The 20682-nt window shown below is 44.0% G+C and overlaps 2 long non-coding RNA genes across 2 annotated transcripts; one reads left to right on the top strand and one right to left on the bottom strand.

The window, feature by feature from the left end:
* Window positions 1–1711: 1711 nt before the first annotated feature.
* LOC309346196 lies at window positions 1712–10846 on the top strand. Its single transcript, XR_014158451.1, has 3 exons — window positions 1712–1866; window positions 9903–10011; window positions 10727–10846. It is a non-coding gene; the product is annotated as an uncharacterized lncRNA (long non-coding RNA).
* Window positions 7897–15775, bottom strand: LOC309346295. Its single transcript, XR_014158576.1, has 3 exons — window positions 15511–15775; window positions 14910–14994; window positions 7897–7997 (listed from the first exon to the last, which is right to left on the bottom strand). It is a non-coding gene; the product is annotated as an uncharacterized lncRNA (long non-coding RNA).
* Window positions 15776–20682: the final 4907 nt, after the last annotated feature.

Genomic DNA, 20682 nt, shown 5'->3' with positions numbered 1-20682 from the left:
AATAATTATTTTTAACAATGCAGACAAAGTTGACTTTTAAGATGTTAATTCCCTGACAGTAGCCGGGGAAATCCAAGTGAAGTGTCTCATGCCCAAGAAGTCTTATGGAGACTTGGCCGGGCTGCCAGATTGGAGAGCCAGAGAGAGAGAGAGAGAGAGAGAGACAGTAGAAATTAAAATGTATTGCTAATCTGTGGATCTTTTGTTCTTGGCAGTGTACAGACAAGACATAAAAATGATGGAAATGACATGTCTTTGGCATGATTTTGCCCAGCTTGCTACAGTAAATACTCATTTTCACTAAGCAGCAGAGAATGAAAGTAACTTTAAAACTTCAAAGTGGCATGATAGGGAAATATGGAGAACAATTATTCTCATTAACTCGACTTTTGAATCACACGAGATGATGGGAAAGATAGATGTTTTTAATTAGGAAAGCTAAGGAAAGCCACAAGGAAAAAAGCTTTTGCATCGCCTCTGAGTCAACATGTGTGTACATCAGTATGTGGGCATTTAGAGAAAAGAGGGATGTGAACACTGAGCCAATGGAACTGAATGGGCACCATAATAAGGCAGAGTCCTTCAGTTGCGAGAGCAGCAAAGTATTCTAGTCTTTGTGGGAAGGGTTGCAGACTGGTGGTAGAGAACACGTTTTGCATGTTCAATTCCTGGTGTTTTCAGGTAGGGCTTGGAGAGACCCTTGCCCGAAACTCCAGAGAGCTGTTGCCAGTCAGTGATGAGCCCATGCAGTGTCCTATATTCTCAAAGTTCCACACCAGGGTAGTCAATGTGGTGCCCTCTGGATACTGGTGGGCTACAACCCCCACTATGCTAATGGTCAGATATGATGCAAGTTGCAGTCCAACAACATCTGCTGGGAGCCGCCCAGAGTGGCTGGGGAAACCAAGCCAGATGGGCAGGATATAAATAAATTATTATTATCATCATCATCATCATCATCATCATCATCATCATCAGGCTATGATTTTGGCTTCCCCATCCCACATTCTGAGAACCAGGAAACAGCTGCTTTTTAAAATATTAATTTTTGAGAATTCTTATTTTCCCACCATGATATCCCTCCTGATATTGATTGCAGGCCGAGGCGCGGTGATATCCATTGCTCTCACCTCAATGTAATAACCAGACAAGACGGCATATATATATATATTGGGTCAAATAAGGCCACAACTTTACTGATTACAATTGTGATATAGGCATTGGATATGCAGTAACCATTGACCTCCAGGCCGCCTGCTGGAAGTGTTCCTTAGGGTCAACCTGGTTCCAAGGAGAGTCCTATGAGCTACATCAAATAGGAACACTCCTCAATGGATCTTCATCCTGAGGAGTGGTATATCCTTAGCCCTCGCCTGGGCAACTGGACAGAACTCCTCCCGGATGCTTTTGAAGAGAGGCCTTGTCCCTTGGAGGAGCAGGCGGAGGCTACAACCTCCCCTCCAACCAAGACTATGGATTACCCAATGCCTAACTGCCAAACGTTGTGACACCAGACCACCAGACCACCAGACCAGAAGCAATTTGTCTGGTGGGAAATTCCTGCCCAGCCCATAAAGTCCATGGCAAACTCAAGCACAAACAAGAAGTCTAATATACAAGGGAGAATAGGTGGGAGATCCTGTGATGAACTGGGTGGAGGAGCTGGCTCCGCCCTCTGGGAAAGGCTTGCCACTAAGCTTGCCTGTGATTGGTCAATTAGCAGGCAAGCTACTACAATTTGCAGCCCTGGCCCACAAACAAAGTCCATAGGCCTCTCGCGCTGACCAGGTGCCCCAGTGCATCGTCCAATTGCCAGAGTGTGACAGAAAGACATTGTATGGCCACAACACTGCCAGACCATTGAAGGTAAGCAGACTTATCTATTTATTCAAACTGTTTATATCCCATCTTTCTGCTTCATCACTGGAATGTCCAAACAACACTGGTTAATGCATTTTGAAAAACCAAATAAACAAATAAAACAGCAGATGACACACTTTTTAGAAGTCAGGAGATAAATAACAGATTAACTAATTATACCAAAGGACTGCTGAAGTTAGGCAGTCTTCACTGAGCATAAATGCTATCAACGAGTGTGCTAGGGGGATAGGGCACAGAATTTCATAGCCTGAGTACCAAAACAGAGAAAGCCCTCTTTTACCTATCCTCAGTAAACAGAGTGACTTGAATGAAACAAATCCAGAAAGAAAATAAACTGATATACTTTACTGGGGTAAACTGAACAAAAACAGTATATAAATTGAGGAGAATATCATTTACAGGTCTACTTGAGAGCAATGAGACATAATATTCAACCACACATACTGAGATAAGCCTCCTTCAGAAGTATTTATCCCTCCAACTCCTCCAACTGTCAAATCTCAACAGTCTTTCTATAATATGGACAGTTTACTCCCAAATGACTATAACATCTAGCTAAGCAAAGTCTGGTGTTAGCCAGACCAATAATCACACTAAACCTTAATGATCCCTGATGTTGTACAACTGCATTTCTGCTGGTAGTGAGACATGGAGCCAGACCACTCCTGGCAACCAAAGTAGGTGAACACAGGATCATGCAGAAGGAAGAGTCCTTAACTTATTTGAAGATGGTCCTTAAAGAACGCAGGCCCCAAGTCATTTGGGCATTTAAAGGTTATAACCAGCACCTTGAACTTGTCTAAGAAGGACAGAAGCCAATGAAGCTGGTGCAATTAAAACAACAAACAGGCAGTACTCTAGCTTCTGCCATAGCTCAGAAAGTCCCTGGTTCAATCCTTGACATTTCCAGGTGGGGATGGGAGTGTCTCCTGCCTGAGACCCTAGGGAACTGCTGCCAGTTCAGTGTAGGCAATACTGAACCAGATGGACCAATGGTCTGATTCAGTATAAGACATTTTCCGAAATTCCTGTGAGGTTTCCAAACCCCTTTGAAAGACAGCTCCACACATTACAGTAATCAAGCCTTGTCATAAAGCATGTGTGACTTCACCAGCCTAAAGTGAGCTACAGCACTCGTGGCTTGCAGGGTCCAAAAGCACACCCAAACTGCAAGCCTGAGCTGCGATGGGGGAAAAGGGAGGCACTCTGAGACCGTGTGGGATTAACACAGAGCCAAGATGCCACGTGGGGAGAGGTAAAACATTAGCCACTTTTATTTCCCTGCTTGCAAACTCTGAGATCCCTGCACAGCATCACCTACTAGGTCTTCTGCTTATACTGCTAACCCCACAGGAATTGCCCACAGAGTGCTCACACAATCTAAGTAAATAAAGTTACCAGCTCCCTTTGGGGAATGGAGGTGGGAAATAGGGAATCCTCCCCCCCCCCCCAAAAAAACCCAACTAGTTCCAAAAGTTCTGTTCCTTGGTTAAACTCAGCCTGAGCAAGATAAATACAGTGATGGATAACTAGCCATGTCTGTGTTATTCAATGCTTACACATGGTCTGAAACGTGAGCTGGCCAAGGGAAGACCCTTCCCCTGCAAAGTGGCGCAGGTAGGTAATTTTAGACTCATAATTTATGGTCTTGTGTGTACTCCTGCATTTGGGGGGCTGAGTGGGACCCTGGACCTCTGCCTCAATGGCACCACCACCCCTGTAGGCTTTCCAGTGCTGCCACTTTCAATGAGGTGGTGAGATACTGATTTTGGGGCAGAGTCTTCCATGAGGGAAGGGCCATAGCTCACTGGGAGGGCATCTGCCTTGCATGCGGAAGGTCCCAAGTTCAGTCCCCACCACCTCCAGGTAGGGCCTGAAACCCTGGAGAGGTACTGCCTGCTGAGCAGGATAGACTAGTAGGTCTGATTTAGAATAAGGCAGATTCCTGTGTTCCAACACTGCTGCTTGTTTGTTTTGAAAAGCACTTTGAGAGCCCTATGGGACTGAACAGTAGCCCATACATTTGGTATGTGTTCTTATCATACTGAGGAGTATAATGGAGGCTTATTTTACCATTTCCACCCTCCTTTCAGTGGGCACTTGTGTCTTACGCATAGACACTTCCTAGGAAAACCCAGAAATTATACCCTATAACCTTAACTCTGTCCCTGCCTTTTATGCAACCAGTCCAAACAGCACTCCCTTTGAAAAACTGTTGACTCCCAGTGTGATATCTGATCACACAAAAACTTGTTATGCTGGGGAAGGGTTGCAAGGAAAAAGGGGGTAATTAAAATCAGAATGGAGGTTGTCCAATCAGATACGTGGCATGAGCTGGTAGTTGCAGCGATAATAATCTAGGCTTAAAAACAGCAACTCGTATATTCACCTTTGGCAAATATGAATCACCTCCAAGTCAGAGAAGCATGGCAAGATATTTGTCCATAAATGGGCCACAGTTGTGAGTTAGTGGGCAAAGTGGGGAAGAATTGCTTAGGGTCTAGTAACTTGTGCAGTCCTATTTACAAGACTGTATTTAATTAATTAATTTATAGAAGTATTTCTATACTACCTTCTCGCATAACATCAGGGTGGTGCACAGCAAGGCAGAAACATTTAAAAGCTATACAAAGCAATCAATAAAATGACTGGCTATTCAATAAAAAATTAAACAACTGCATAGGTTGTTTTCAAGAGATGCCTGAAAGTCAAAACAAAGATGCCTGCCGAATCACTGCTGGAAGAGTGTTCCACAGCAGGGGACTGATAACACTAAATGCCTGATTTATAGTTGATGCCAGTCAGGCCTCTGTAACCTGGGGGACAGGTAACAGCGCTTCTCTGGGTAATCTCAGTGATTGGACAGGTGGTTCAAATCTCACCCCTCCTCCCTAAGATCACTCACTCACCAGAACCCACAAAAGATCTCAGTGGTGCCCTCCTTATTAAAGGGATTGCAATGGAGGTGTGGATGAGGACACGTATGGTTTAGGTGACTGAAGATGTGTTGGGCTGAGTCAGATGTACCTAAAAGTGCCAACACCTGCAATTGTTTTTACCATAGAGCTTTCGGCATATTAATTTTCATTATTGCCCTGATGATAATGGAAGCCGCAGCATTGCCACACACCCTGACCAGCCCAAGTCAAGCTGGCCCAGCTGCAACACAAGATGGGGAGGGCTATGGGGTGACCGCTGCTGTTCTGTGGGTGACCAGTAGTGCAACTGAGCAATTTTAGATTATGGACTTTAGGTTTTAAAAGATGGTAATGTATATTATTGTAGTTACTTACATTTTTTTACTATTCTGCTGGGAGCTGCCCAGAGTGGCTGGGGAAACCCAGCCAGATGGGTGAGGTGGTATTATTTATTTATTTATTTATTTATTTATTTATTTATTTATTTATTTAAAGAAGCCACCACTCCTGCATTTGTTAATCTTCCTGCTCATTCTGCTGAGTAGGGTTTGGGCCTCTGCCCCAACCCAACACCAAATAGAAACAGTATTTTGCAGTTTGTTATGTTAGAACTGCAAGTTTGCGTTCAGAAATGCATTAAGTAAAGCAGTAGTAACAGCTGTGAACCTATACAACCTATCCACAGAAGAGGCTGCCTGCCACATCCCTCCATGAGTCATAGTTCTGACCTTGCTACCTCTGAATCATCCTTGGGGGTTGGGGTTGGGGGGCGTGCTGTAATTTTGCCATGCCTCTGTCACAGGTGCAGCTGGACTGATCAGTCACTCCTGATGTTTGAAAGAGTAAGAATGACCAGCCACCCACAGCCATTAGGAGTCTGTCCACTGCCTCTCTCAATGAGTCACTGCTCTGACTTTGCCTCCTTCCAATCTGGAATTATGCTCAGAGCAAGCCCAAAAATCACAAGATGGGCAATGGGATAGGAGTATGTCGAATCAGGTGTAACAGGAAGGAGAAGCAGCCAAACCAGCCAGCTTAGCTCCTCTCGTGGCCCATGTCCTCCTTCTATCTCTCCCCCCCCACCCCCTCCTGCAATTCCTTCTGTTGACAGAGACACCCCCCCCCTTCAAGCGACACTGTGCCTGTTATGTACTGAGTTGAATAGGATACAAAATGCAGCAGTCTGATTGGTCCTAGAACAATAGGATCCAGAATGTAGCAGTCTGATTGGTCCACAGGAGCCACCCATTCCAGCTCCAGGTGAAAGTGAATCCACAACCTAATTGGCCTACAGGAGAATCCCAGAATCACATGGGGCCCATTGTGTAAATAATGTATATGAAGCAGACATTCTGGGGGAACTTCCATTTCCTCCTCACCACTATAAGCTGAATAAAGAGCATGAACTCCACTCTCGACTCCGAGTATATTTCAGTGCCTCTAGCTGTTCTTCCTCATCATGGAGACATACTGGGTCAGATTGATTGTCCACCTATCTATCCATTGATGGCTGGTACCTGTTGGACTGGTAGGGCAGTAGCCAGAAGACCCAACAGTTAGAGGCCAATGGCAGGCAGAGCAAACAAATTCCAGCTTCACCCACCCCTGCTGAGTTCTACAAGGAAAACAAGCTGATAGTCAAGGACTGGATATAAGTAAGAAAGTGGGCAGGTGGGGGCTGAACAAGGATGATGGGACACTGCGTCCAGATCTTGCCTTCTCTGGCCAGCAGCTGCTCTCCAGGTTCTCTCTCAGAAAAAGGGTCTCACATCGCCTCAGGACTGACCCTTTTAACTGGAGACGCTGTATAGTGCAGATGGGGCCTAATTTTTTCCCTCAGTGAGAAGAAGCAAAGAAGGACTGAGCTGTGAACCTTTTCCATGCAGATTACGGGCTTTGCTACAAATCTGTGGCTGAGTTTTCATGTTCTCCAGATTTCTTTATCAGACCAGAGGTCTGGAGATCTCAAAAACTTGCTCACAAGTTTATGACATTTTGATTGGTTCCAATAAGCGCATTACAACTTTTTGGGGGGGATTCAAATGGGCCAACACAGCTACCACCATTTTTAAATGCACAAAACAGAAACCTATTCAGAAATTTTGGGGTGAAGCCACGCTGAAAGCAGGTGCCTCTTACTCTTTCACACTCTTGAGACCCCATCTGTACTATACATTTAAAGTAGCATCATACCACTTTAAAGAGTCATGATTTCCCCCAAAGAATCCTGGGAAGTGTAGTTTGTTAGGGGTGCTGAGCACTGTCAGTCCCTTCACAGAGCTATAGTTCCTGGAGTGGTTTAACAGTCAATCCCTCTTCCCGGGGTACTCTGGGAATTGTAGTTCTGTGAGGGGAATAGGGCTTGCCTAACAACTCTCAGGATTCTTTGGGGGTAGCTGTTTAAAGTGAAATGATGCTGCTTTAAATGTATAGTGCAGATGGGGCCTAATTTTTTCCCTCAGTGAGAAGAAGCAAAGAAGACACGGAAATAAATGACTTGGCATATATTGAATGAAATCAGATTATCTGAGGGGGAGAAAAAAGGCATGTGTTGGAGCTGCTAACAAATATTGCGGCAGAAAAAACCTGAGATTAATCTGGACTATTTTGTTCAGAAGAAATATCCAAATAATTTCAAGAATGCTAATGATTTGGGGGAGAGGGCTATGCCCAAATATAACTTTCTACCAAACTTTGCCTAACATAAAGCTTCAAGACATTTTCTGGCTCAGGTGAAACATCTGGGGGAAAGCAAGAAGTGTATCTATAAAACTAGGGGAAATTCTCACGAGGGCTCCATGCATCTCTAGTAATTACAAGTATATCCTCAGTGATATTTTGTCATCTGTGAAATGGAACTAAAATGATATTCCCACACCAAAGCATCCGCCTTAAGACTGGTTTGTGAATTACTTTGAAATCTCCACCTGAAAGATGCTACCTGCTCATTATACTTTATCCACACAAAAAAGTGGTGAGAAAAAGGGGGCAGATTCTGATCTCAACGGTGTAAAAATCCAGAGAGACTTCACCTCAGTAACCATACAAGTAATTAAATGCATTTTAATTACAAGCCTTGCGGCTTTACTTACCAACAGTGCAAACAAGGTTGATTGCTGCTGTATTAAATACAAGGATTAATCATACAGTGGAGCTCAGCTGTGTTGCCTGAGCCTTACACAGGAGCCAGAACCTGGTCTGGAAAAGGAAGCAAAAAGAGAGAGGGATTAGTCAGCTGTAGTGCAATTCCCAATTCCATAGGCAATGGCAAAAACTTTCACTGAGGCTAACAGAAGCAGCAGCTGGTCTTGCATTTATTTATTTATTTATTTTCTTGCTTGGAAATATTTAAGCAACATTCCCAAGGCAGCATACAAAATAAAACGTACAGTGGTACCTCGGGTTAAGTACTTAATTCGTTCCGGAGGTCCGTTCTTAACCTGAAACTGTTCTTAACCTGAAGCACCACTTTAGCTAATGGGGCCTACTGCTGCTGCCGCACCGCCGGAGCACGATTTCTGTTCTCATCCTGAAGCAAAGTTCTTAACCCGAGGTACTATTTCTGGGTTAGCGGAGTCTGTAGCCTGAAGCGTATGTAACCTGAAGCGTCTGTAACCCAAGGTACCCCTGTACTTTTAATATTTCACAAAGACACGTAAGCCTGGTCCTGATCACAGGAACATTGAGCCATTTTATGTGTGTGATGGTGACCAGGATTGTGTTGATGGAGCAGACAAACATGACTGCAGTTAAGTATCAACCCACCTCTTCCTTAAGGTAAAGGGTAAAGGGACCCCTGACCATTAGGTCCAGTCGCGTGGCCAGCATGACTAAGCCGCTTCTGGTGAACCAGAACAATCCTGGCGAACCAAGACAATCCTCCTTACATGGGTTCAAATTAAGGATGCTTGAGGGTTTTATTTGGTCTGCATTTTTTTTATATATAACAATTTGTATTAAGTTTTCAATTTTACACTTCAAAATAAACATTTTGCAAACTTTGAAATATTCGATGACTTCCCTTTTTCTCCTTCCAGGGTTCATTTTACAGATCATAAATTCCTGCATATTTTACTATAACAATCCAAATCAGTTTTCCACTTTTTCCACTTTTACTTCCATCAAAAATTATTTACTCTGTTGAATTCATCTTAGTGGGATGCAGTTCGCCAAACAGAACATGCATACAAAAAAAATGTGGGGAAAGTGTGCACGGAAATGCATGTTAAAGTGAAAATAATATACAAAAATGCATTAAATTAGGGGAAAATGCTTGCAATAATACATTAGGCAAAATTGTGTAGAAAATGCATATATTAAGAGAAATATGCATGAAAATGCACTGAGATTTCATGCAATTTGTTTAATGCAAACTGAAATGAGATGAACTGGACTTAAGATGGGGAAAATGAGGGAAGCCAAAATTGATAGATTCAGTCGTCCTTAATCAGGACTAGTTCTTGCATTGCTTGAGTGTCACAACACGACACTCTGGCAATACTTGAAATGTCGTGGTTGCTTCCTATGGCAGCACAGCCAGTCGCTAGGAGCCAAAAACAGTGGCCTGGAAAACAACCACATCATACACCCCCTGTGGTTGCCTGATTTACAGGTACAGCAAGGAATACATGACCACACAGAAGTGCCAAACCTGACATAAAGTCAACTCAAGAGCTGCCTTCTGTTTCACAGAGTTAACTATGAGCTCGTCAGAGGAAGGTTGGCCTGAAAATGTAAAAATGCATAGAAAGCCACACAAGAGCAAGCTCTGATTCTTTGAGGTGATGATAGAAGTGTAGCAAACAACAACAACAACAACAACAACTGTTAGAAGTGCAGTCCAGGGATCACCCAGTTTGTGATTTAAGGGTTAATTCTGTTATCAGTAAGTCAGCTAAGAGGGAAGGGGATGTTGCTTAGCAACCAGGCAGCACCAGCATGACTATTGCTGAGATGCCAAGGTCTCTGATTAGTTGTGTCCTTCTGAGGAAGTTTCTCATCTGTTTGGTTGTACACATCCAGCCTACAATGCCTGAACAAAGACAAAAACATCTCTGTTCCTTTCTCCTCAACTTATACACTGTTTTTGTTCAATTCTACAAGGGCAGCAACACTGAGACTAAGGAGGAGGACGCTGAGAAGCTGCACCAGCCATTGGGTTGGATGTTAATAAGAAGACAGGCAGGTGGAGACTGGCTGCAGGCAAAATGAGGTTGGTTGGCAACCCAGCTTTTCTTAAAAAACAACAACTTGCTTTAGCATTTGTAGAACCTGAGATACGAGGCAAATGTACTGACACTATTCTTCTTCTCATTTTTGTGAAAAGCTAGGCTGTTCCCCACTTTCAGTGTTTTACTTCACCAGAAAAAAAATCCCGCGGATCGCCATGGTGGGTGGTGCAGTGTCCCACTCATCCTAAAGGACCAGCCTCCACTGCTTTGGGATGTTTGGAATAGTTTGTCACATGCGCCAACATTTCAGTGGGTGGCCCCTAGTACGACTTCCCTGCTTCCATTTGCTCACCTGAGCACAACCTGCCCATTTGGTTTCCCGCAGCCCAGATGATTCAAGCGTGCCTACTTTCACCAACTGCTGCTTGCTGAAGGCCCATTCATATTTCAACAATTGGATCAAGGAGTTGCTTTCTCAAGATCTCTACCCAGTAAATCTGGGAGATTACTTTGGAGACTGTAATCAAAGTACACGCATCGGGCTTTGAAAAATAATAACACCAAGGTCTTGCACAACACCTCTTTATCACTCCTTTGCAAGCCTTAGTCAGGTGGTAAATATCATTCTTGAGCAAGACCTCAGTATTATAATAATAATTAAAAACCATATGGAAATGCAGGCCCCCTCCCAAAGGCATCCATCCAAAAGCAGAAGCCTCCATTTGCACACTTTCTGTTTTTGTTTTTGTTTTGAAGGAGAGACAGAAGCGATGGAGCAAAAGATACTGGATACATTCCATCAAGCTCCACCCACTGGCTCAGTTGACATAAGGCAGAATAGCAATGAATATTCATAACTGGGGGGAAACAGGTATACAGTGGTGCCTCGCAAGACGAAATTAATTCGTTCCGCGAGTCTCTTTGTCTAGCGGTTTTTTCCTCTTGCGAAGCACCCCTATTAGCGGCTTAGCGGCTATTAGCGGCTTAGCAGCTTTTTTAAAAAGGAAAAAAACTCGCAAGAACTCGCAAGACGTTTCGTCTTGCGAAGCAAGCCCATAGGGAAATTCGTCTTGTGAAGCGCCTCGAAAAACGGAAAACCCTTTCGTCTAGCGAGTTTTTCGTCTTGCGAGGCATTCGTCTTGCGGGGCACCACTGTATGTGGAAGCCCAAATGCACACACGGTGGGGGGGGAATCAGATCTGAATGACCCATTTGCAGTATAAGGCCCACACCAGGAAGCACACCTTTGCTCCATTTCTCTGTATCAACCATATTAGTTTATCTCCCCTCCTTTGGCTTTATACCTTATTGTATGACACTTGTCTTCCTTGCTAACTGTTAACAGCATTTGTTAAAAATGTATATAAATAATATATGCCTTGTATTTACGAAGAAAAATACTATCACCCCACTGTACAACTTGTATGTTGATGTTTTGTTGGACGGCTCTGGCAGGGTTCCTCTTATGTTCTTAGGGATCAGATGTAGTCAATATGGTGCCATCCAGAAGTTGTAGGACTCCAACTCCCATCAGCCCCAGCCAGCGTGGCCAAGGGTCAGGGATTATGGAAGCTGTAGTACTCCAAAATCTGAAGGGCACTACACTGGCCAGCCCTTTTAAAGATGTTTTGATAGAGAGCATTACACCACTTACTGGATGAGAAGTCTGCCAACGACTATGAACTATGATGGAAACCCCATGTTTAGAGGCAGTATAGCTTCTGAGTATCAGATGGTAGAAAGCCTGTGCTTTTGAAGTACAGATGCATGTATTTCCTCCAATTCCTTGTTAATAATGCATGACACACATTCCAACTTACTTAACATGCAAAAACTTTTATCTGCCACCAACACCCTCTCAGTAATCTGCAAGCCCATCCATGAGATACTATTAAGAAGAGGGCTATTTTCTTGTACTGCTTGAGGGCTTCCTGGTGGCATGTGACTGACTACTGTGGGAAAGGTTGACTAAACAGACTTTCAACAAAGCTTTTCTTATGTTCTTTGTTATGCACTAAGCTTGGATCTTAGAACAATAGGCAAGTAGGATCCTAGAATGCAACAACTGATTGGCTTGCAGGAAAAGACCCGTCAGGCTCCAGGAGGGAAGCAGAACCAGCCAATCAGACGGGACTCATTGTGTAAATATGTATATAAAAGCTTGAGGTTTGGGGGGTAATTCAATCACTGTTTTACAAGCTGCAATAAAGAGCATGAAATCACTACAGGACTCCGAGTATACAGTGGATGCTCGGGTTGTGAACATGATCCGTGCGGAAAGCATGTTCGTAACACACAGCGGCGAATCTGCGCATGCGCAGGTTGCGATTCAGTGCTTCTGCACATGTGCAAAGCACGATTTAGCCCTTCTGCACATGCGCAAGTGCCAAAACCCAGAAGTAACCCGTTCTAGAACTTCTGGGTTCGGCGCAGCGTGCAACCCGAAATTGCACAAACCGAAGCATCTGTAACCCGAGGTATGACTGTATTTCGTTCTTAATTAACAGAGAGATGTAGTTTGTCCTCTTTCACTTGGTTCATTCCTTGGATATGGGCTTTGCTCATATTAAAAATCTGAAGCACGCTACCTTAAAAGACTTTACCACTCTGGGGCAACGGTGCAAAGAAGCTCACACAAAACATTCAGACCAGTTACAAAGCCCTGTGGCCCCTAACTGCACTACAAAGAGAGAGAGAGAGAAAAGAAGCAGCAGCAGCATTTTAATTTGTTTGTTTATTTAGATGCATAATCTGCCTGACCCTAAGGGTTATTAGCAGATAAACGAGCGTGGTAAAGCAGAAGCTATAAAAGAAGATTTAAAAGATTAACTAGATGTCTAAATTAAAATACACAATTAAAAGGAATCCTTTATTAGCCTTGATAGACATTTAGAAAAGATCATGTGTTGCTTTTTGGAAGGTGCTCTGTTTCAAATGCAACACCAGAGAAAAGAAAAATCCAAAATGGCAGAACAGCCACCAAAAAGTCTCTGCATAGCTTTGTAGTTTCAGTGCTACACTCAAATGACAGCAAACTCGAGGAGGTACTCTTGGTTGTGTCTCACATTGTGTCTGCACTGCACAGCTCGAAACCCAGTAATCCCTGAGCTCTAGTCGACTTTATTTTATATTTACAAGTTCCCAGTTTTAGGAAGCAATGCATGCAATTAGACCTAAGTCTCTGCTTGCTTGCTTGCTTTATTTCTCAAAAAATTAGCCAGAAATGTTTCCAAATGCTGGTGCTCCCAAGATACATGAAGGTCCTTATGTATTTTCCAATATTTTTCCAATCTGAAGTTATTAATAAACAAACAAAAATTACTCATGAAATTTCATGAGCATTTAGTGCAATCTTATCCTGATATATACAATTTAAAAATCTACGCAAAATCATTTTCCAAAGCCATTTTCAATAATATAATGCATTTTTTATGCTATTCTCACCAATAAATGCATTGTTTATGCACACTGCATCCTAGTATTTCTCCCTAGCTGATACAAAGCTGAAAAATAGACAGCTATGCTCATAACTACATAATCTCGCTTTTTACAACAAAAATGCATATCTTCAGCCATATTCTGGTAATTCTTCAACTACTATTATTTATTTTAAGTAAGTAAAAATATAAGCTTCATTCCTGAGTAAAGTTGCTAGCCAACGCGTATTTTTTCTGGTTTCATCAATAAAACTATGATCTGTCACAGGTAACCAGTATGTGTCCCATCATGTAAGCTGTAAAATCTAGATTCTGTCCTGGTGCTCCCCAACATTGGCCAGATTCCATCTTGGCCCCATATCCTGGCTCCATCAGTGGTTTTGAAACCAGAAGTTAGCAGCAAGGAATGGAAGGGAAAACTGATTCAGTTTGCATTTGAAGGAGAACCTACTTAATTTGTACTTTCCAAAATAATACACAGCCCTCCTTCAGAATTTGCATTTCTCCAAATTTTGCAGTGCCATTTGCAAGTCGAATAATGTGTACCATTTTAGGGTAAGGTAAACTCTGCATGGACACGGGTGGCGCTGTGGGTAAAACCTCAGTGCCTAGGACTTGCTGATCGTAAGGTTGGCGGTTCAAAACCCCACGGCGGGGTGAGCTCCCGTCGTTCGGTCCCAGCTCCTGCCCACCTAGCAGTTCGAAAGCACCCCTAAGTGCAAGTAGATAAATAGGTACCGCTTTCTAGCGGGAAGGTAAATGGCGTTTCCGTGTGCTGCGCTGGTGCTGGCTCGCCAGAGCAGCTTCGTCACGCTGGCCACGTGACCCGGAAGTGTCTGCGGACAGCGCTGGCCCCTGGCCTCTTAAGCGAGATGGGCGCACAACCCCAGAGTCGGTCAAGACTGGCCCGTACGGGCAGGGGTACCTTTACCTTTAAACTCTGCATATATTAGTGAAAATAACTTACACAAATATATGTATAAGGGAAATTGCTCTGAAAGAAAATGTGTTCCTTAGGAGAAATTCACTGTGAAATGCTGATGAATTTTCATGAGTAGAAAAAAATCACAAACTGGCGTAAAAATGTGAATAATTGAAGACTGGGAAAATGAGAAGGCCCAAGAAACCCAAATGGATAAATTCACTCATCCCTGTCTTCTGGAAATCCAGAGTCCAAAGCTAGTACTTTCTCCACATCATTCACACATTTTAGACTAAATAAAAAAATTCCTTCCAGTAGCACCTTAAAGACCAACTGAGTTAGTTCTAGGTATGAGCTTTCGTGTGCATGCACACTTCTTCAGATACACAGATTCTGTGTATCTGAAGAAGTGTGCATGCACACGAAAGCTCATACCTAGAACTAACTCAGTTGGTCTTTAAGGTGCTACTGGAAGGAATTTTTTTATTTTGTTTTGACCATGGCAGACCAACACGGCTACCTATCTGTAACTGGAACATTTTAGACTGCTGCTACTTGTGACGCGCATTTAAACGCCTACCTCAAGAGGCTGGGGCCTACTTGCTCCCTTCTCTCTCCAGCTTGGCAATGATTATTGTTTACCTTTCAGGGGCTCTTTTTCTCTGCTAAAAAAAGAAAAAGAAAAGGGGGGAAAGATCATGGAACACCCAGGCTTTAATGTATGTAATGAAACTGATACAGTAATTTTATTCCTGGGTCATAAATGGAATGGGCTGTAAAGTAAAGTTGGGTGTTTTTTTGAAACCAGCCTCAAAGAACGAATTGTTCCAAAGGGTCTGGTTAATGAGACAGTGAAACGTATATGAGGTTCATGTCGAAGAGAGACCAGCTCTTGGTCGCTTTTCCTTCCTAAAAGATCTGTGCTCCCTCTCTCTAAAAAAAAGCCAAAATAATATATATTCCTCTCTCCCTCCCTCTCGGCCTCCTCAAAACACACAGCCTTCGAGCAGCAGGAGTCGCGAGCCCTGAATTCATTTCTGGTTAACAACTTGTGTGGCCTTTGTGAGAGGCATTTCCCAGCTCTAGCCCTCATTTCCCTTATTTTGGAACAAAAACGGGTAGCAATCCTTAAGCATTCCCAGAAGAGGGGATCAATTAAGAACCCCTCCCCATGTACTTACACAGAGAAGAAATGGATGAGAGGAGAAGGAGGAGAACGCCGCAGCCATGCACATAGTCAAAAGAGATGGGCGCCATGAACACGTCATGTTTAACAAGATCACGTCCCAAATCCAGAAACTATGTTACAGTCTCAATTTGGACTTCGTCAGCCCTGCTGCGATCACCATGAAAGTGATCCAGGGCCTGTAGAGTGGGGTTACTACTGTAGAACTGGATACTCTTGGCTGCTGAAACAGCAGCAACCCTGACAACCAAGTACCCTGACTATGCTATCCCCGCAGCAAGAAATGCTGTCTCCAACCTGTACAAGAAAGTATTCAGCGAAAAGGGAAGGAGTGAAGCAAATCTTTCTATGGCATGCACACTCAGGAATCTTCCTACTGTCCCATTTTGCACTGAGAGGCACAGCCTCTCACTGGGTGGTAAGTGGGCTTGCACGTTCCTATGACCCTTGTGAGCGAAGCCGTCAGGAGTCTTGTATATTTAATACTTTGGCTCTGATAAATACCAAAAGAAGAAAAAGAAGAAATTCTGTGGCACCAAAAACAGGTTCTGGAATAAGCTCAGGCATGGATCATGACCAGTTTAGTCTTACATTTACGAAACATTACAGGGGGACTTCCTATGACAAATGGAGCAATGTTTATGCAAAATCAATTTTTTTTCAGCTAAACTGTCAGAGTGAAAAGGCAACACTGTCCATGCCAAGAGGTGGAAAAGGGTGCGGCAAGCTCTGGGCACATTTTCATTCAGTGATTTTTATCTAGGATATCAGCAGTCTTTGATTCTGGATCATATGCTCTGTAGAGAAAGGCCGTAGCTAATGATTTAGAGGAGACCAAAACTGGTTACAGAATCTGGGCCTGTGATGCCGTGTAATGGGGCTGGCCTTATCTCATTGTTTCAAAGAGGTACTTTAAGATAATGCTCCAAACTGTCCAAAGTGGGCTGAATTGAACTTACACAACAATTTCACAAACTCATCGAAAAGATCTGGGAGAGAGGAGATCACAACAGACTTTAGAGATGCCAAAATTATCAATCTCTTTTTTTAAAAAAAGTGATAGAACGGATTGCAGAAACTATCAAGGCATTTCTTTACTAGCTGTGGCTGGCAAAATTCTTGCAAGGATCTTAGCAAACCATCTCCTAACAATATCCGAGGCTACTCTTCCTGAATCCCAAAATGGTTTTCGACCTTCTAGGGGGACAGTGGATATGATTTTCTCCAGCTCAACAGCTTCAAGAAAAATGCAGAGAGCAAAACCAACCCCTGTATATGGTGTTTATTGACCTGACTAAGGCCTTCAACACTGTAAATCGTAATGCCCTGTGGACTGTCCTTTTGAAAATTGGCTGCCCAGATAAATTTTCAAACATCCTTCAGCTCCTCCATGATCATATGACAACAACAAATACAGAGTATAAAGTGGTAACAGTGGAGGCCAGATACTGACTGGGTCTGAGCCAAGGTACCAAGGTACTGTCATAGAGCTTAATTAATGCCGATTCAGGTCACAGGACTGGCACCAACTCTTGACAATATGGGGCACAAGACAGATAGTTTACTAGCTCCCCATCCAGCCTAATACTCTCCCTGCCTAAGGCAGTTCTGTGGTACATATGTGCATATGTGCTAGGTCAGGGTCATTTGAGAAATGTTTGCGGGGGATCATATAAAGAGGGGGGAGGGGCAGTTTTCATCCCCAACATGACACTGGGCTGGGTGAAGAGATTTGTAAATCACTTATGAGGTTTTGATGATGTAACCGTATAGAAATCCAGTGGAATGCATAAAAATAACATTTAGTTATGTGTGGCATTTATACCCCACCCTATAAAATTGTGCTTTAAAAAATGTAAAAAGGTATTAGGGTGGTCTCTGCCCTCGGGCTTGTCTTCTAAAAAGGCATGACACTCAAGGAGAAAGGAATGGGAGGGAAGAGGGAAAAGCAAGCTCAAGCACAAGTTCTTAAAGTGACAGTTCTTATGACTCAGTTAAGAGCAGCAACTCCACACTGATATCAGTGGTGGTTCTGGGTGTCTTGTCCTTGATACGCCTCTTCATCCAGTCCAGCCCCGTGATGGTGATGAATGGCTCCTGCTGCTACTCTGCTTGCAGTGTGTTTGGCCACTGGTGCCACCATGCATGTGGCTGCATCTAAGTAAGCCAGACATAGGTCTGGTGGGAAACACAGAAATGTTTGGCGGGTCAGTTCTGGACTGTGGGACAACAGCACACCACCCCCCTGCTGTAAATCCTTGCTGTCCTGGCTGTCCTGATACGCCTGGAAATAACAGCAAGCCAAATTTCCTTCCCCAGTTCCCATTTTCAAGGGGCCATTCAGCTCCCATGAAAGCAGGAAGGGAAACTATGGCCATTTTATGAGAGCAGGAGAAAGACTGCAAAGTTTTCAAGAGCGGAGCTGACTTACATTGCTCAGATTAGGTGGTGAGGATGCCCCCCACTACTTTAAAACTTTTTGGGTGGACAATCAGAGCATGTGCAAGGCAGGACCGTAGCTAGGGTGGTGAGGTGGGCCCCTGCCAGGGGTGCAGGAGATGGGGGGCACAAAATCAGCTTAAAATATGTCCATAAATATAAATATTGATTATTGCCTCATAAGAAATGGTTTTCAATAGAGGGTGAATTGAATGGGTGGCGGGAGGGTGGAGGAGAGGTGAAAAGAAGAACTAACTTGTCCGTGGCTAGGGGGCACAATCTGGACGGTTCAGCCAGGGGCACAAGATCACCTAGCTACAGCTCTGGTTCAAGGTGTACTAGGACTTCCCAGTCCTGTCTTGTTTCCTGCCGGCAGCTGCCAAACATACATGGAAGGGTGATTTGATACTTGATTTAAATAAGGTGAGGCAGACTCTTCACACCACCAAAGATGTGCGATATTCCCTGCCTCCTTGTTCCTACACAGAAACAACAACAACAACACCCCACACAAAAAGTCTAAGTCTAGAAAGCAAAGAAATGCTTCTTGTTTGGCTAAAGAAACACAAGAAAAGGCATCACTATGCTACCAGACAAGTCCTATCTGCACTACACATATAAAAGTGTATAAACTTTCCGTATCCTTAACAAATTACACTTCGTTTTCTTTGGGGAAACTCATGACTCTTTAAAGTGTTGTGGTGCTGCTTTAAGAATGTAAGAAGAGCCTGTTGGATCAGGCCAATGAGCAATCTAGTCTAGCATCCTGTTCTCACAGTGGCCAACCAGTTGCCCATGGGATACCAGCAAGCAGGATTAGAGAGCAAGAGCATGTGCAGAGTTGTTTCTATTCTGACAAAAACTATGTCATTTGGTTCATTGTCTGCTGTGTCAAATACCACTTTAAAAAAATCATGGCTTCGCCCAAAGAATCATGAGAACGGTTGTTCGTTAAGGGTGCTGAGAATTGTTAGGAGCCCCTATGCATCACACAGAACTACAATTCCCAGAGTTCCATGGGAAGAGAGATTGATTGTTAAACCACTCTGGGAAATGTCTCAGAGGGGGAAAAGGTTGCATGGACAGGCAGAGTCCCCAGATCCCGCGCGGTCCCCCTGTCATGTGGAATAACGACTCAAGACAACGTGCTATGGGATTAAATTGGCCACAACTTTATTAAATTTCAAATGTGGGTAGACCTTGGCTCAGGCATTGGGCGTTCTCCCTCCCCAGTCCCTAGCCGGGGACCTAGGGAGCATCAGGGTTATCCAGTGTGTGTGTGGGGGGGGGATGAGCCGGCTCTGGAGAACATATGTTCAAGCAGAGATAGCCGCCCCCGTTACGCCGCCACCGCAGGGGAGAGCAATGATGACCTTTCGGCGTACAGTCAAAGCCTCCCTTCAGAAAACCCCTTTAACGGGGAACCCTGGTATCGCCGCCGCAAAGAGGAAGATGGACTAAAGGATTCTGCCCAAGGCCTGATACCGCCAAAGTTGTGACGTTTTGCTACGGGAAAGGCGAAACCTGCCAATGCAGGGAAATTCCTTTCCGGCCCTTTAACAGTGACCTTAACGTAGCAGCGCCCGTATACCTGTGAAGAAAAGTTAACCTGCAAAATAAGACATTAACTGAGGGTGGGTAGGGTGGGAGAAGCTCTGGAGCCAAGTGAGGATTCCCAGGTAAGATCCTCCCTCTATTGTGTGGGCAGGTAATCCCTCCCCTACCTGGCCTGGTCTCCTTGGCAACGCTTCCCCCAGGTGGGATTGGACAACTGACTGAGGTAGGCGGAGACCTTCAGGTATCCCACCTGAGGGAAGGCAAAGCCAAGCCTATGCTGTTGGAGCCGCTCCAGATCTAGGGGCTGCACGCGTCCACGCAAAGGGCGCCCCCCGTTTTAAGCGGGGAGCGGTCATTCTCCAAACAGTACCCTTAACAAACTACAATTCCTAAGATTCCTTTGAGGAGCCACAATCATGGTATCAAAAGTGTTTTAATTATATAATGCAGATGGAGTCTTAGTTGGATGCAACATTTTTTTATTTACAATGCTTCTATGTCATCCAATAGCATCCAATAGCAAATGCTCTCTGGAGCATTTACAAATAAAATAACAACCAAAAAATACTAAAATACAAAACAGAAATAAAATCTAAACCCAGAATAAAGCCAGGAATAGAACAAAGTCAGTAGCAGAGAATAGCAGTATAACAGATCTAAACAGATTTGGGGGACGCGGGTGGCGCTATGGGTTAAACCTCAGCGCCTAGGACTTGCCAGTCGCACGGTCGGCAGTTCGAATCCCCGCGGCGGGGTGAGCTCCCGTCTACGGTCCCAGCTCCTGCCCACCTCTGTTGACTAAAAGGAACTTATAACCCACACAGAACTGTGAAATTTAGGAACAATCCTTAATCTAGGTTGCAGAAAGATTAGTAGAAATGATCAGTTGTTTAACATTATTTTGTAGTTGTTGGGTGGGGTTGTGGTGGAAGACATCATTTGGATTTTGTGCTTCATGCTGATTGTAAGGAGAGAGATCAGGCACAGGGGTCATGTAGCCCTCCAGATGTTGTCGGCCTACAATTCCCATCATCCCTGTCCATTGGCTGGGGTTGATGAGAGTTGGAGTCCAACAGCAACTGAAGAGACAGGTTCCCCACTGCTGATCTAAGACACCCATTTTGTTTTTCCCAACCAAGTCATGGGCTGAACTTAATTTTCAACTAAACTC

This window comes from Podarcis erhardii (assembly GCF_964252035.2).
Source record: "Podarcis erhardii genome assembly, chromosome: 7".
Lineage (NCBI taxonomy): Eukaryota > Metazoa > Chordata > Lepidosauria > Squamata > Lacertidae > Podarcis > Podarcis erhardii.
Note: the sequence above shows the minus strand (reverse complement) of the source record. Positions and strands in the feature narration are given on the sequence as shown.